This window comes from Tursiops truncatus, chromosome 1, assembly GCF_011762595.2.
Source record: "Tursiops truncatus isolate mTurTru1 chromosome 1, mTurTru1.mat.Y, whole genome shotgun sequence".
Lineage (NCBI taxonomy): Eukaryota > Metazoa > Chordata > Mammalia > Artiodactyla > Delphinidae > Tursiops > Tursiops truncatus.
In genome coordinates, this window is record NC_047034.1 from 24,540,055 (window position 1) to 24,559,113 (window position 19,059).

General features: G+C 35.4%; 1 protein-coding gene across 6 annotated transcripts in view; it reads right to left on the reverse strand.

Annotated features, from left to right (window-relative positions):
- CNST (consortin, connexin sorting protein) overlaps positions 1 to 19,059 on the reverse strand; it is a 107,856-nt gene that overhangs the window by 68,509 nt on the left and 20,288 nt on the right. The window lies entirely within an intron of this gene.

The following is a 19,059-nucleotide window of genomic DNA, read 5'->3' on the forward strand; positions in this document are numbered from 1 at the left end:
GTGTAAGTCGTTATATGGCCAAACAGCAGCAATATTTACAAATGAAAACATTTAAAAATAGTTTTAAAATAAATTTTTTAAAAAGTATATGGGGGAAAATTCAGGTAGCATATATTTATACTATATTCTCATTACATCCTTCCTAAAAATAAGCCCTGAAAAGTACCTTAGGATTGTCAACAGATTCCTTTTATACAATTAAAAAAAAAAAAAAAAGAGGGCCATGTTAACTCTAGGCTATTTAGTTTAAGACTTGGAAAAAAATCTCAGTCTACTCCAAGAATCCTTCTAACATTTTAAAGATATACAAAATAGATTTTAAGCCTTGTATCAGTCATGTTTTACCCCCTCTTCTCATCCAAAAGTATATTACATTTTAAGAAAAATCACGCCAGCCAGATTTAGATATTTTTATGCTTGCCAAGTATTACTTTGGATTTGAATGAAATATAATATTTCAGCAATTTTGAGAAAAACTCAGTGATAAAGAATTTTGTAAATTCTTCAAACTAATAAAAAGAAATGTTTATTTGCTCTTTAGAAAGTCAGTAAATATATATAAATAAATATATATTTAAATAAAGTAAAATTTTTTTTTTTTTTTTTTTGCGGTACACGGGCCTCTCACTGTTGTGGCCTCTCCCGTTGTGGAGCACAGGCTCCGGACGCGCAGGCTCAGCGTCCATGGCTCACGGGCGCAGCCACTCCGCGGCATGTGGGATCTTCCCGGACCGGGGCACGAACCTGTGTCCCCTGCATCGGCAGGCGGACTCTCAACCACTGCGCCACCAGGGAAGCCCGTAAAATTTTTTTAAAAACAGGAAAACAAAGTATAAAACAAAACATGAGCTCTACACTGATTGTATCACATGATTTCAACTATTTTGCAAGTGGAATATTTTATTTGATTCAGGCATAAAAGTACTGCTTGTCAAATATAAAAATATCTAAATCTGGCTGGTATCATTTTCCTTAAAATATATACTACATAGCTCCACTAAGAAGTATGTAATATGAAAAGTAAAATGATTTAACTTGACTAGAATAACTTAGTTTAGACCTAAATGAATTCTAACTAGAGTATAATTTTTAATTGAAAAGTAATTATTATTATTTTTATAAATTTATTTATTTAATTTATTTTTGGCTGCATTGGGTCTTCGTTGCTGCGCGCAGGCTTTCTCTAGTTGCGGCGAGCAGGGGCTACTCTTCATTGCGGTGCGCAGGCTTCTCATTGTGGTGGTCTCTCTTGTTGCGGAGCACGGGCTCTAGGCGCACGGGCTTCAGTAGTTGTGGCACACAGGCTCAGTAGGTGTGTCTCATGGGCTCTAGAGTGCTGGTTCAGTAGTTGTGGCACACGGGCTTAGTTGCTCCATGGCATGTGAGATCTTCCCAGACCAGGGCTCGAACCCGTGTCCCCTGCATTGGCAGGAGGATTCTTAACCACTGTGCCACCAGGGAAGTCCCAGTAATTATTATTTTAATAAAGTGTCTTCAAGATCTCTCTCATGAGAGAATCCAAATTCAAATGAGACTTTAAAAGTGCATGTGGCTAATATGGTGGAAACACCCCAAATGTTCACTGACGGATGAAGAGAGAAGCAAAATGTGATATATTCACACAATGGAATATTATTCTGCCATAAAAAGGAATGAAGTTCTGATACATGCCACAACATGGATGACCCTTGAAAACATTAAGCCAGACACAAACGGATAAATACTGTATGATTCTACTTATGTGTAATTTTATAATAGCCAAATTCATAGAAATAGAAACTAGATTAGAGGGGCTGAGGGCAGGGGAGGGAGTTACAGCTTAATGGTTATGGAGATTTTGCTTAGGGTGATGGAAAAGATCTGGAAAGAGACAGGGGTGATGGTTACACAACAGTGTCAGTGTAATCAATGCCACTGAATTGTATACTTAAAAATGGTTAAAATGGCATATTTTCTGTCACATATTTTTTATCACAATAAAAACAGTGAAAATTTTATGTGGCTATGTAGGAAAAATGTCAGTCCTTAAAACTGGCAACAGCCTCGGTGTTTTCTGATTTAAATAACCAAATTATTTTCTAGCATGTATTTGCAGTTGAAAATATAAAGGTTTTACTTTTATCTGAAAGAGACACAGAGATCTCATGCCAAGGGGGAAGGAAGAAAGCAATCCACAGAGCCCCAAACAATAAGAGTCGCCTCTTGTTGAGTCTCTGTCATGTATTAGAAGCCATGCCAGGCACTTCACACACCTTATTTCTAATTCTCCAAACAAGCCTACATGGGAGGTGCTCATACTGTGTTTTAGATGAAGACTCTGAGGCTTGGAGAGGCAAAAATAACTTGTTTAAAATCATATTCTTGGAAAGAAGTGGAACTGGATCTGAAACCAGGTCTTCCTGATTTGAATCCTGTGCAGTTCAGCATAATAGTCAAGAACACAGGCAGACCAAGGGTCAACTTCTGGCTCTGCCATTTAACAAACTGTGTGGTGACCTTAGGCAAGTTACCTAGCATCTCCAAGCTTTAATTTTCTCTTTGTGAAAATAGAGAACTGTAATGCTTACCTTGAAGAGTCATTTGTGAGGCTTAGACAATATGGCAGGTAAAGCAGTTAGCAGAGTACTTGGCCCACAGTAAATGCTCAAGAAAAGTTAGCCATTATTATTGCCCAAGAAATCTTACAGATTGGCCTTGAACACCAGTAGGTTTATTCAAGCAGCTCTGTAGCCTTACTGAAGGTTCAGAAACAGAGCTTTTCTAGACCTCCTGGAAATAATTAGGTTCCTGATGATAGACTAATGTTAACCAGCATCATTTGAGAATGCTGAAGTATTAATTTACGATAGGGATATCTCAGCAAGTTCCTGGAATATTTAATGATCTGTTCTGTGCACCATTTCAGATGATGAGGATGTCTAGAAATTAGTGATTAAGGGATTTCCCTGGTGGTCCAGTGGGTAAGACTCCGTGCTCCCAATGCAGGGGGCCCGGGTTCCATCCCTGGTCGGGGAACCAGATCTCACACGCATGCTGCAACTAAGAGTCCGAATGCTGCAATGAAGAAGCCCTCATGCCACAACTAAACAGGCCGCAACAAAGATCCCATGTGTTGCAACTACGACCCGGCCCAGCCAAATAAATAAATAAATATTTAAGAAAAAAAAATTAGTGATTAAGCCTCCTTGGGGAGTATAAAATTACAGATCACACTTCGCAACTTTAATGAGTGTCATGTACCAGTTAAACTCTTCAGACCGATACTCTTATTCAATTCTCACAATTACTCTAGCAGATGGGTAATTTTTAGTCCTATTATACTAATGAAGAAACCAAGTCTCATATCTCATCAAGGGTCAGCTAGTAAGTTCAGAAATAGAACATGGATCAGTTGTGATCTTGAGGCCATACTCTCAACAATTATGCTTTATGGACAATGGGGTAAAAGTATCAATAACTTAAAGAATATTTCACTCCAGCTGTGGTATACCTCAGTGAAGAATCTCTACCCTACAACACAGGACACATCTCTAATAAACATGAAGTTCAAGTTCCTGGAAGTTCTCTCTATCCCTGGGAATTGCTAGATCCAAACAATATACAATTTCTTAAAATAATCCACCTTCTTCTGTTGAGAACTATTTTTTAAAAAAGACATACTAATATACTATTTATGTTAAATATCTATTACCAGTAAAGTAGGTCTTCCTTTCTTTGGGCCTCAAGACATTTTGCCTCCTATTATTTTGTGACGACGTAATTAGTTTAATTCTCAAAAGGCTACTTTGTAAACTACTTTCTAATACTAATACTTATAGGTGTGAATCTGTATTTGTTCTTAATAGACACTGACCAATTCTTCATGGCTTGACTCAAAAGTCACTCCAGTTTGTCTTCCCTGACTTCTCCATTCCAAAAGACATGATGCATTCCTCTATGGCACTCTGTACCACGCATAGAGTCCCTCCCAAATACAACTCTCTGCACTGTATATATTTGCATATGTGTCCTACCAGATTTAAGCCATTTGAATACCCATAACTCCAGCCACAGATAATTTTTATTCTTCACAATGTCTAGCTCTGGGCCTTATACTTAGTATATATATGAAGGAGTGGAGGGCTTATTTTCTACAGTTTCTGTCTTCAAAGGAGAAAGGCACATGGATTTCTATACACTCCTCTGCCCCTACTCTGAGAGGTAAAGGAACCTATTATACAATATTTGGCTTCTATCTGCATTCCTAACACATTTCAATTGGAACACTTTAACTTAAGCAGTAGGATAATATTCTTAATGGGATTTCAAATTAGTACAGGTCTACTGCTTTTGGAAACAGTTATAAGGAAATACTATTTTTGGAAACAGTTATAAGCAAATACTATTTTTGTCTTCTTCCTCTTTCCTTTCCTTCAATGCTATAACAACAGCATTTAAAAAGGTTCATCTTCCTGTACACCTGTATCTCGCTATATGAAAGCACCTAGGCAAGAGAAAAATCATAGGGAGAAAGAAGCCCTAGTTGATACATAGTATTTTTAAATATGCCCTAACATTATATGGGACCTGGAGGTTAGAAGTACAGTAGAAAAGGCATTCTAAGTTATTTGCTATATCTAAGCTGTACGTCTATTCTATGAGTCCCTATGGCTGTACCAATTCTCACAAAAAGAAACAGCGAGGGCTTCCCTGGTGCCGCAGCGGTTAAGAATCCGCCTGCCAATGCAGGGGACACAGGTTCGAGCCCTGGTCTGGGAAGATCCCACATGCCGAGGAGCAACTAAGCCTGTGTGACACAACTATTGAGCCTGCGCTCTAGAGCCCGTGAGCCACAACTACTGGACTCACGTGTCACAACTACTGAAGCCTGCACGCCTAGAGCCCGTGCTCCACAACAAGAGAAGCCACCGTGATGAGAAGCCTGCACACCTCAAGGAAGAGTAGCCCCTGCTCGCTGCCACTAGAGAAAGCCCACACGCAGCAATGAAGACCCAACACAGCCAAAAAATAAAATAAATAAATTTTTTAAAAAAAGAATGAAAAAGAAGAGCGACACAGTACAATCATTGCACAACACTGACTCGGGCATATTTTGCCTTTCAAAAGCATGATAGTAAGTGCTGCCCAAGTTTCCAGCCTCTTGTGGCAAAATAGCATACCAAATATGTACATTGTATAAAAGTTATTTGACATGTTGACTTAGTACACTGAAGAATTTCAAGCAAACTATTCAAGCTGAAGAATCTCAAGCAAACTATTAAGTAAGGCTCATACAAAAGTTGAAAAACAAAACTTTGAGGAAGAACATTTAAATATAATAAAGTAACAGACTAACAAAGAGAAATCTACATTTTGTCAAAAAAATAATCTCACTCCCAGGTATGATCTGACTTCATTTTTGATACATCTTAATGCATTATCTGGTGAGATTAAACATCAGGTGCTACTGAAATTAAAAAATTAATTTATAGGAATGGTTAAATATATAATATTACTCAATTATTTTATTAAAATGCTTTAAGAAGATTGAGTGCCATTTTTCTGTAATCCAAGTAAATTAGGCCTAAATACTATACTTTTACCTTCGAAAGAAGCCAAGATTCTTCTTAAGAATTAAGATGCAACCCCAAGTTTAAATTTGATGACTTATAGTCAACCCAAAATTTAGAAGAAGTTACCAAATAACGTATTCTATTAACCCTAAATTCAAATCTGGCTACTCACAGTTAACTCAGAATTGAGGAAGAAAGTCACCACACTCATATGTTGTGTTTATGATGGTAACTACATATCACTTTACATTTCGTCATCTTACTCACTTGACACGTTCCAATACTACTTATATCTCATTGCTAAATCTATAGTTTTCTGTGATGAATGCTTTGTTTAGACATAGGTACCTGTAGGCAATATTCAGTATACCAGCAATAAAAAGCATGCCCCAGAAGACTGATTCTCAAAAATTTTGCAGCCCAAAATAAACAATTCATTTTTCATTGAAATCATGTACATACAAAATACGTATACATAACTGAAACAAAGATTTCTCAAAACTAAACACACATGAAGCACTCTGATACATTCTCCATTCTATTCAATACTATTTCTTATTTTCTTTAAATGCTGATCAAGGTCTACTAGGTAGATTTCATACCTCACTAATGAGCATTGACCACAGCAATAAGGCAGTTTCTAGGAATTAACAGTCTCATCCTAAGGACCACCAACTGAGCACTAGAGAAGTTTGTAATTATCTCCAAATTTTTTTCTGAAAATGATGCAGATCATATGAAACTCGGACATAAACTTCACTTAACATATTATCCCCCAAATCTCAATAAAATAATTTTTGCTAATTTATATCACTGACCTCACATTAAAATTTAGCTAAAATACTATGCTTGATTCAGGGTCCCTTAGTTGATATCTTTGGTTGTCAGCTATATTCTATATCTATGCTAACCAATATGGTAGCCACTAACCACATATGGCTCCTGAGTACTTGAAATATGAACAGTGAGACTGGGGAACTGAATTTTTACTTTTATTTAATTTTAATTAATTTAAATTCTAAAACATATTGATTCAGTTATTGAAAAAACTTATGCATGTTTGAAACAAATTGGGTATGTGAACCTGCTTTTTCACCTAAATTTTAGGAAATTTAAATATAGATCAAGCATTTCCAACAAAAAATGTGTCCAAATTGAGATGTGCTATACTTGCAAAATAAACACCATATTTCAAAGACTTATTAGGAATAGAAAGAATATAAAAATAATAGGCCTTTAATAATTTTAAATATTGATTACAAGTTAAAATAATATTTTGATCTAACGGGTTAAACAAACCCTATTATTAAAATTAATCTCACCTTTTAAAACCCTTTTTTAATGTGGTTACTAGAAAACAAAATTCTATATATGGCTCACATTCTATTTCTATTAGACAATGTTGCTCTCCATTATACTGCTTTGATAGTGCCACTGTAGCCAAAGTCCTGGCTCATAGTGAATCACTCTATTCAGGATTCTTTCTTGCTAATACTAGTTAGGCTGTTGACATTTCCCGGGTATAGACGTTATTATTACTATAATTAAATAAGGTAAACACCTAATGAAAGAAATAGATACTAAAAGTTTAAAAAATTAATTTGTAAGTACTTGTTGATATCTTATTTTCTGGATCATGTCGTCCCCCTCTTTAGGTACTTTGCCATATTCAAATTATTCCTGGTACTTCAGAAATGTTGAATGGTAATTATAACTAGTAAAATGGCCTTATAGAAATCTTTCTAAATAGTTTAATTTCTATATAATACTATGTACAAAAGTAAGCCAGATTGTTTTAGTATTTCTTTAGTAAGAATAAAAAACACAATTTCACAATAAGGGATTTACTCTTAATTAAAAAAAACGGTCATAGAAAATGTCTTAAGGAGGAGGATAAAAATATAACAAAGTATATAGATGCAAACTATTACATATATAATGGATAAACAACAAGGTCCTACTGTATAGGGAACTATACTACTATATACTACAGGGAACTATATTCAATATCCTGAGATAAACCATAATGGAAAAGAATATAAAAAGAATATAATAGTAACTCTGTGTAACTAACTGAAAAAAATGCTTGTGTTGCTACTATAATTTCGTATGCTGTGATTTGCCCACCCTTTATCTTCAAGTGATACATAAGTTGTTAATTTCTAGGAGCATTTGAGTCATAAAGTCAGTAGACAAAATTTATAATTAATGATTGTTAAATGAAAAAATTGTATAAAAATAAAATAGAATATAAAAAAGAATGTATATATGTGTATAACTGAGTCACTTTGCTATATAGCAGAAATTAACACAACATTGTAAATCAACTATACTTCAATTTAAAAAATTTGTTAAATCATAAAAATGCAACAAAGTATACAACACAACTACAAGAATACAAAAAAGAAAAACAAGAAAAATAATCAATTACTGTAAAATGTGAAGGTAATGATTCTAAGGGAGAATACAACAAACATGGATTTTACTTATGCAGAGAAAGTACTCTTAAAATATAAAGGAACTCACAAACCATGTGACTCATAAACCCAAAACAACCTTGGGGCAGGTAAGTTGAGTAAAAGGAAGCATAATTTGTTTCATTTTCTTCAATCCTCCCTTTCATAATGGGACTCAGTTCAAGATAGCTTACACATCAACAAAGACTTTAAGTTCAAAATCCATTACATAAATGGAAATGACATGTCAAAAGCCTCAGTGGGGGTATATCCAAGCAGTGCAAAGATAAATAGAGTCATCTCTCTCCTCTCTTTCCTCTCTCTTATATACAGACATATATAAATTTTACTTAAAGAAAAAACAGAAAAGTAAATCTCTAAAATAGTGTGAATGCAAGGACATCTTCAGGCATCCAGACACATGTATTTTAAACAATAATTTCTAACAATTTTTTTATTTAACAATCATTAATTATAAATTTTGCCTACTTCAGGGTGACTGCCTTTATGATTCAAATGCTCCTAGAAATTAACAACTTCTCTCACTTTAAGATAAAGAGTGGGCAAATCACAGCATATGAAATTACAGTAGCAACACAAGCATTTTTTTCAGTTAGTTCCACAGAGTTAATATTAATACCATATGCATTGAGAGAACCACAGTTTAGGGGAAGGAGTCATTTCACTAGGGTCATGCATAAGCTATGTTTTTTTGGTTTTAAATACTTCTTTGTTGTAAAACTGATTGCAACCATACTTTGAAGCCACAACCAACAGAATCTAAGAACTTGAAAAAACTTTTTAGTTCAGACCATAACTTTTAAAATACTTTTAAAACAAAAACTATGTTTACTATTACATATATACTATATATCTTCATGGAAACTGTCTTAATAATTTTTAAACTTTGAGCACTTTGCTATACAACTAGTAACATAAGGCAATCTATCTACACTTTAATTATTAAATATACAAAAGAATCTATATATTTTGTTTTAAAATGATAATTCTTGCTAATATAGTGGCAAGAGCAAACTGTTCATTAGAACCTTCCCTTAAGAGGCCTGACCAAATAGCATTATCTGAATAAAATGCTAATTATTAACAGTAGTCAACAGTTATTGAATATTTACTAACTATCAGGCAGTATTTCAGTCATATATAATATATATGTGAATTTATGAATTTAAAATAATTTAAATTTATAAATTTAATATATAAAATTTAATGTTCACACAGGTCCTACAAAGTAGTTCTATAATTACATCCATATTATAGAGAAGGAAACAGCAACAAAAAGATTCAATAAACAGGCCAAGGTCACAGAGCTAGTACATGACAAAGTCAGGATTCAAACTCAAAGAACCTGACTCCACAGCCTATACCCTTGACCACTATAATCATTTTTACATTAATTTTAAAAATCAACTATATTCATGTATATTTTGTAAACACCAAATTGCTAGCCCTAAGGAGACAGCAACATGAAAAATTTCTAGTGTCTTGAAATGTTTTTCAGGTTATAGAGTTTAGAAAATAGGTTGAGGCAAAATAAAATAAAACTCACCAATAAGACTATTTACTTAATGTAATTTCTAAATGTGATGAACTCATTTCTTTAGGATTACACATTAATCTATATCATATCCCCATTAGAGACCATCATTAAGAATTTGACATGTTCCCTTGTACACACAGAATAATTTCTACTAGGCCGATCACAAGTATTTACTGAACCAACATCACAGCTAAAGGGAATAAAGTACAAGAGTCTTCATACTTTGATAGTATACCCCTAATGAGCAAAGAAATTGCACACATACCCACTATATGCATATTTGTTCATAACCTATATGAATGTATACTGGATATATATATGTATATATATATATACACATATACACACACACACACACACACACACACTCATTTCTGAACATGTGCAAAAACATATTAAGAAAAGATGAAAGGGACTTCCCTCACGGTCAAGTGGGTAAGACTCTGTGCTCCCAATGCAGGGGGCCCAGGTTTGAACGCTGGTTGGGGAACTAGATCCCTCATGCATGCTACAACTAAGAGTTCTCATGCTGCAACTAAGAAGTCTGCGTGCCACGACTAAGAAGCCTGAATGCCACAACTAAGAGTCTGCATGCCGCAACTAAGAGTCTGCATGCCGCAACTAAGAAGCCTGCATGCTGCAACTAAGATGCCTGCATGCCACGACTAAGAAACCCACATGCTGCAACTAAGAGCCTGCATGCCGCAACTAAACATCCTGAATGCCACAACAAAGATCCTGCATGCCGCAACTAAGACCCCACGAGCCAAAATAAAATAAAAATAAAAATTTTTTGAAAAGAAAAGATGAATGAGTTCTACTTCTGGGAAGTGCAGACTAGCTCGTTTCAGACAAACCCTCCTGTTGATAGCAGTTAGAGAAGCTGGCAGAGAGCTTCAATTTGGAAGCCAAAAAAGCTGAGCAGAGCCTTTAGCAGACTTACAGAGCTGGCACAAACAATGGGGTTTAGGACTTGCCAATAAGAAGGGAGCCTTAGGCTTTCAAGTGGGACCAAAAACGGCTACTCCCCAGAAGAAACAGTGAGTCTGAAATAGACCAGCCTTCACAGGGACTAAAGCCCAGTAGAATGATCTTCATTTCTGGTTGAATTAAGATGATCTGCCCTAACTTGGTTGCCTGCCAGCAACATGAATAAATCTCCTCTAGAAGAAGAAATCCAACAAAGGCTCAAATTACCTCCACAAATTTTCATCTATAAAGCCTGTAATATAATCCAAAATAACCAGGCATACAAGAGATCAAAACGTGACAAAAAAAACTGGGAGGAAATGCAGTGAACAGAAGCAGGTTCACAAGAAATTCATATACTGGAGTTAACTTAAAGAAACTTTAAAACAACTATTATTAAAATGTTCAAGGACTTAAATGAATAGGTGAGAAAATTTCAAAAGAATTGACAATATAGCGACAAAAGCAAATAGTTTATTTTGCTTTTTAATCAAATCACTATATTTGAATTTTTAAAAATCCAAATGAGTATTCTAGATCTAAAAAATACAATAACTGAAATTACTCTAGAACTGGAACTCAAGGGTAAATTTATTAATTTCTAAAAGATTTTAGAATGAAGAAACGAGTATAACTTTTGAACTCATGCAAAATGGTGTCTAATAACAAGAAAAAAGTTGAAAAATGTGACATGAAAAACATAAAAAACATGGAGGGGAGTACAAACAGAGAGTTTTAGAATGTGTTCAAACTTAAGTTGTTGTCAACTTAAAATAGACTATCGTAAGTAGAAGCTGTTATATGGAAGCCACATGATAACCACCAAGCAAAAACCTATAATAGATACACAAAAGATAATGAGAAAGGAATCTAAGCACATCCACTAAAGAAAGCCATCAAACCACAAAGGGAGAAAGCAAGAGAAGAAGAAAAAAATCAGAGGAACTACAAAACAGTCAAAACACAATGAACAAACTGGCAGTAAATACATACCTATCAATAACTACTTTAAATGTGAATAGAATAAATTCTCCAATCAAAAGACAGAGAATGGCTGAGTGGATAAAAAAAGCAAAACTCATCTATATGCTGTCTACAAGAGACTCACTTCAGACATAGGTCCTAAACAAACTGAAAATGAAAGAATAGGAAAAAATATTCACTGCAAATGGAAACCAAAAGAAAGTTGAGATAGCTATACTTACATCAGACAAACTAGACTTTAAAACAAAGACTGTAATAAAAGAAGGGCATTATACATTGATAAAGGAGTAATACAACAAGAATATAAGGAATTTGTAAATGTTTATGCATCCAGCATAGGAGCACCTAAACATTTAAAGCAAATACTAACAGACCTAAAAGGAGAAATATATAGCAATACAATAATAACAGTAGAGAAATTTAATAACCCAATTACATCAATGGATAGATCATCCAAAAACATCATCTTTAAGTAAGATGTTAGGTCAGATAGACTTAACAGATATATAAAGAACATTTCATCCAAAAGCAACAGACAGGGCTTCCCTGGTGGCTCAGTGGCTAAGAATTCTCCTGCCAATGCAAGGGACACGGGTTTGAACCCTGGACCGGGAAGATCCCACATGCAGTGGAGCAACTAAGCCCATGCACCACAACTACTGAGCCCATGCACCTAGAGCCCATGCTCCGCAACAAGAGAAGCCACGGCAATGAGAAGCCTGTGCACTGCAACAAAGAGCAGCCCCTGCTCACTGCAACTAGATAAAGCCCACGTGCAGCAACAAAGACCCAATACAGCCAAAAATTAATCAATTAATTAATTAAAAAAAAACAAAAGCAACAGACACACATTCTTCTTGAGTACACATGGAACATTCTCCAGGACAGATCATATGGTAGGCCACAAATTAAAAAACAAATTAAATTAAATTAATTTGTCTTAACAAATTAAAAAAGGCTGAAATCATCTCAAACACCTTTTCCAACTACGGTGGTATGAAACTAGAAATCAATTACGAGAAGAAAATTCACAAATATGTGGAGAGGAAACAACATGCTACTGAAAAACCAATGGATCTACAAAGAAACCAAGAGTGAAATTCAAAAATACCTTGAGACAAACAGAAATGGAAATACAACATATCAAAACTTATAAGACACAGCAAAAGCAGTTCTAAGAGGGAAGTTCATAATGATAAATGCCACCTCAAGAAACTGGAAACATGTCAAACAAATAAACTAACTTTACATCTGAAGGGGAAAAAAGGACAAATGAAGCCCAAAATTAGTAGAAGAAAGGAAATAACAAAGATCAGAGCAGAAATAAATGAAATAGAGACTAGAAAAATAATAGGAAAGATCAATGAAACCAAGAGCTGGTTCTTTGAAAAGATAAACTAAACTGAGAAACCTTTAGCTTGCCTCACCAACAAAAAAAGAGGACTCAAATAAAATCAGAAATGAAACAGGAAACATTATGACTGACACCACAAAAATACAAAGAATCCTAAGAGACTACTACAAACAGCTGTAAACCAACAAACTGGACAACCTAGAAGAAATGGATACATTCCCAGAAACATACAACTTTCCAAGACCAAATCAGGAAAAACTGAAAATCAATTACTAATAAGATTTACTGATCAGTAACTTAAAACCTCCCAACAAACAGAAGTCCAAAAGCAGACAGCTTTACTAGTGAATTCTACCTAACATTCAAAGAATCATTACCAATCCTTCTCAAATTCTTCTAAAAAATACAAGGGCAGGGAACAGTTCCAAAGTCATTTTATGAGGCCAGCATTACCCTGATACCAAAACCAGACAAGGATAACACAAGAAAAGTAAATCACAGGCCAATATCCCTGACGAACATAGATGAAAAGTACTCAACTAAATATTAGCAAATTGGACTCGACCTTACATTAAGAGGATCTCACACCATGCATAATCAAGTGGGACTTATCCCAGGAATGCAAGGATGGTTCAACATCCACAAATCAATTACGTGATACACCACATTAACAAAATGAAGACTAAAAATCATATGACCATCTCAATGGATGCTGAAGATGCATTTGACAAAATTCAACATCATTTTATGATAAAAACTCTCCACAAAGTGGGTATGAAGGGAACATACCTCAACATAATAAAGACTGTATATGACAAGGCCACAGCTAACATCATACTCAATGAAAAGCTGAAAGCTTTCCTTCGAAGACCAGGAACAAAACAAGGATGCCCACTCTCCCCACTTTCATTGAGCATAGTATTGGAATTCCTATCCAGAGCAAGAAAAAAAATAAAAGGCATCCAACTTGGAAAGGAAGAAATAAAACTGACACTCTTTGCAGATTATACATGATACCATATACAGAAAATCCTTAAGACTCCACCACAAAAATTGTTAGAATTAATAAATGAATACAGTTGCAGGATACAACATTAATAGGCAAAAATCTGTTTCTATACACTAATCATGAACTATCAGAAAGAGAAATTAAGAAAATCCCATTTACAACGGCATCAAAAAGAATAAAACGCCCCAAAATAAATTTAACCAAGGAGGTGAAAGACCTATTCACTGAAAATTGTAAGACACAGAGGAAAGAAATTGAAGAAGACACAAATAAAGACATTCTGTGCTCACGGACTGGAATAATTAATATTGTTAAAATGGCCATACTACTCAAGGCTGTCTATAGATTCAATGCAATCCTTATCAAAATTCCAATGTCATTTTTCCAGAAATAGAAAAAACAATTCTAAAATTTGTATGGAACCACAAAAGACTCCAAATAGCCAAAGCAATCTTGAGAAAGAACAACAAAGCTGGAGGCACCATGCTCCCTGATTTCAAACTATATTAGAAAGCTACAGTAATCAAAGTAGTATGGTATTAGCATAAACACAGACACAGAAATCTATAGAACAAAATAGAGAACCCAGAAATAAACCCATGCGCACATTTATTTATGACAAAGTAGCCAAGAATACACAATGGGGAAAGGACAGTCTCTTCAATTAATGGTTTTGGGAAAACTGGACAGCCACATGCAAAAGAAAAAAATTAGACCACTATCTTACATCATACACAAAAATTAACTCAAAATGGATTAACTCTTGAATGTAAGACCTGAAACCATAAAATTCCTACAAGAAAACATAGGCAATAAGCTCCCTGACATCAGTCATGGTAATGATTTTTCAGACAACTGGGACTACATCAAACTTAAAAGCTTCTACACAGCAAAGGAAACAACCAACAAAATGGAAGGCAACCTACTGAATGAGAGAAAAAAATCTGCAAATCATATATCTCTGATGAGAGGTTAATTTCCAAAATACATAAAGAATTCACACAACTTAATAGCAAAATAATCCAATTTAAAAATGAGCAAAGGATCTGGATAGACATTTTTTCTAAAGACATACAGATGGCCAAGAGGAACGTGAAAAGATGCTCAATATCACTAATCATCAGAGAAATGCAAATCAAAATCACGAGATACCACCTCACACCTGTCAGAATGGCTATTAGCAAAAAGATAAGAAATAACGTGTTGGTGAGGATATGGAGATAAGTGAACCCTGTGCACTGTTGGTGGGAATGTAAATTGGTACAGTCACTATGGAAAACAGTAAGGAGGTTGCTAAAAAATAAAAAATAGAGTTACCATGTGATCCAGCAATCCCACTTCCAGGTATTTATCCAAAGAAAACAAAATCATGACCATCAGAAGATAACCGCAACCCCATGTTCACTGCAGCATTATTTACATTAGTCAGGACTTGGAAACAACCTAAGTGCTCATCAACAGATGAACAGATAAAGAAAATGTGTGTACACACACAGACACACACAATGAAATATTATTCAACCATTTTTAAAAAGAATGAAATTCTGCCATTTGCAAAAACATGGATGAACTTTGAGAGCATTATGTTAAGTAAAATAAGCCAGATGGACAAAGACAAATACCATATGATCTCATATGTATGTGGAATATTAAAAACAAACAAACAAAAACAAGCTCATAGATACAGTGAAGAGATTGGTGGTTGCCAGAGATGGAGGGTGATGAGTAGGCAAAATGGGTGAAGGAAGTCAAAAGACACAAACTTCCGGTTATAAAATAAATAAGTCATGGGGAAGTAATGCAGTGTGGCAACTATAGCTAATACTGCATTGTATATCTGAAAGTTGCTAAAACAGTAGAGCTTAAAAGTTTCATCATAAGAAAAAAATTGTATAACTATGTATGGTGACAGATGTTAACTAGAATTATATGGTGATCATTTCACAATATATACAAATATTGAACCACTGTGTTGTACACTTGAAACTAATATATGTCAATTATACCTCAAAAAATAGAAAATTTAAATTAAAAAAGAAAAGCTAAACTTTACAAAAGGTATCTAATAACTTTTTAACCAATGCAAGAAAATTTCATTTAAATGAGTTGCTAAGTGGGAAAGCAAAGAGTAACTTTCCTAAAATCTATTTTGTTTTTTAAATCCAATCACTAGGGCTATCTAAGCATAATTTACTATGATGAACAAATCTTTACCTATAATATCTACATATTATATAACACTGATGTATGAATATTTTCTCTTTGGTAGTTTCAGAATAAATACTAGATTGAATGAAAATTTATATCCCCAAACAACTAAGTCATAACTAAATTAGTGTAAGCGTTAAGATAATAATCATATACTGTCTTTTACATATGCACACCAACCTATATATTTGTGCCAACATCAACAGTCCTGGGTAACTTAAGACCTGATACATTGCTAAAAGGTCCATCTGTCTTGTTTGTTTGTTTATCTCAAATCTCTTCAGTGCTTAATAAATAACTGCTATCTCTGAGTCCCATGGTTTATTTTGCAGCTACTAAGACAAGAAACAGAACTAACACTGAATTCATTGACAGCAATGGATATCATGAAATTGCATTCAAAATTTCTGAAAAAAAAATTTCACTGCTTTTAACTTCTAACAAATGAATTAATGCTGTGCTGTACTTTGGAGGGAGAGGCAGCAGACCAAAAAACAAACAAAAACAAACAAAAAAGTTAGATAACAGCTATAATAAAATCATAGCTCCAAATCATTAATCATACTGTATCAGAAGGGATCCTCTGAAAGATTTTTAACCAGAGTAGTTGCATGATCTGGTTTACATATCAGACAAATCACTTGTGTGGATCTTTAATAACATGAAACGAAAGGGCCAGTTGAGAGAGAGAAGTTAAGGATAACAGGAGAGAGAGTGCTGGACAAATAATGGTGCAAAGACTGAGGAGTGGGAAGGCATCCAGGACACAGGCAGAGGGACTATCCTTACACACGAGAAGGGGCACATTTTCCATTGTGACAGAGGCTTGTGACAGAAGCGGGGTGGGGGATAGTGTTTACACTGGAGTTAAGTTAGAGGCATTTCCATTTAGTAATATATCTTTCTCAGGGAAACAGTGAGTAGGACATCTGCTGAATGGGGGGAAGGGGTATTGGGAGCAGGGACCTGGGAAACATACAGAAGGTTTAAAATAGCCAGTGGAAGTTTGTAGGGCTGCTGCTGAGGGACCACTGAAATTAGTTCACTACAAATTCGTAGTCTCCATTCTACTTGGTCATATACACTGCCTTCAAATCAATCTCATGGCGCAAACAAACCACAGAAAAGCAGCTAAAAGGAGACTCTTTTACCTAACCTTCTACATGAGTTCAAAGTATCGAAAGAAATGCTGGAATCTTCTCAGGGTACTAGGAGAGAGATTTCTTCAGTCCATCTCAACACCTATCTTCATTTGTATTCCTCTGCACAGCTCGCCATTCTTCTTCCTACCTCTGTATGCAGACAACTGAATGCAGTTTGTAAAATACTTCCCTCAGGTTTATTTCATTTAAAGAAAATGAATTCTTAAAATCCTGACCCATACTGTAATTGTACTCAAAAGTACACCAAAATTTTTTTTTAAGTAATAGCACCTCATTTTAACCTGCTGCAAATGCTATTCACTAAGCTCTTATGTTCTGCATAGTTTAGGAACACCATATCTTTGGGTTTTTGGGGGGTCTGCGTTGGGTCTTTGTTGATATGTGGGCTTTCTCTAGTTGCAGCGAGCGGGGACTAGTCTTCACTGCAGTGCGGTGGCTTCTCTTGTTGCAGAGCATGGGCTATAGGCGTGCAGGCTTCAGTAGTTGTGGCACATGGGCTCAGTACTTGTGGCTCAGGGGCTCTAGAGTGCAAGCTCAGTAGTTGTGGCACACAAGCTCAGTTGCTCCACAGCATGTGGGATCTTCCCAGACCAAGGATCGAACCCGTGTCCCCTGCACTGGCAAGTGGATTGTTAACCACTGCACCACCAGAGAAGTCCCACACCTATCTCTGAAATGCCACGTTTTTGGTTAAAGTCAGTTTCGAATTTCATCTTATTTCCTCTTAGCAATTTGAGATTTTTCAAACGTAGATATAAGACTAAATTCTTGTGCCTGTATAAGAAAATCAACATACTGATTTAGTGAATCAGAAAACTTGAGTTCTGATATTATCTCATTTCCTGGGATATAAGATTCCTCCAAACATTAACACGTGACGATTCTAGTTATTAGTTCCCAAATTCTCGATTATTTGTCTTTTACTGCATTAAGTCTCAAACAAATATCTACTTTCTCGGGTATTATTTTGTGAGCTGCAATCACTTCTAATCTACTTTAAAAGTACAGCTACTGGCAAACACACATTTTCTTCTGTCGTTCCTTATCTTGAAAAACAATGATATAAGGTTGCCCTTTGAATGGAAATATGAAGCTCCTGTCCCACATCCAAGAGAATATTAGCTTTGAACTGTTTATACAATTCATGTGCTAATTAATTGTTTTTTCACCCAGTGCTCTTTGTAATCAAAAGCAGCGGTCCCCACCCTTTTTGGCACCAGGGACCAGTTTCGTAAAAGACAATTTCTCCAAGGACAGGGTGTTGGGGGGTATGGTTCAGGTGGTAATGCAAGCAATGGTTCAGGCAGTAATGCGAGCAATGGTTCAGGTGGTAATGCAAGCGATAGGGAGCAGCAGATGAAGCTTCACTGCCTCACCCACCGGTTACCTCCTGCTGTGCAGCACAGTTCCTAACAGGCCAACACCGGTCCACAGCCCAGGGGTTGGGGACCCCTGATCAAAAGCACACATTTGGTCAGCATTAAAGGTTTAGTATCAGGACACAAAACAACGCCAATAAATCACTACAAGAAGACTGAACTTTGACCTCAGGAGTAAAGCGCTTTAACTGAGCTAGCCTCAGGTTAATGTAATCAATCTGGTCTACTATGAAGAAGCTATACTTATTAGGTACAGTGGCGGAAGAGGGAGACAGACAAGACACAACCTGTCCTTAAGTGTTTACTCTAAGAGGTTAATATCCAAAATATATAAAGAACTCATACAACTCAATAGCAAAATCCAAATAATCCAATTAAAAAATGGGCAAAAGACCTGAAAAGATACATCACCAATGAACATTTACAA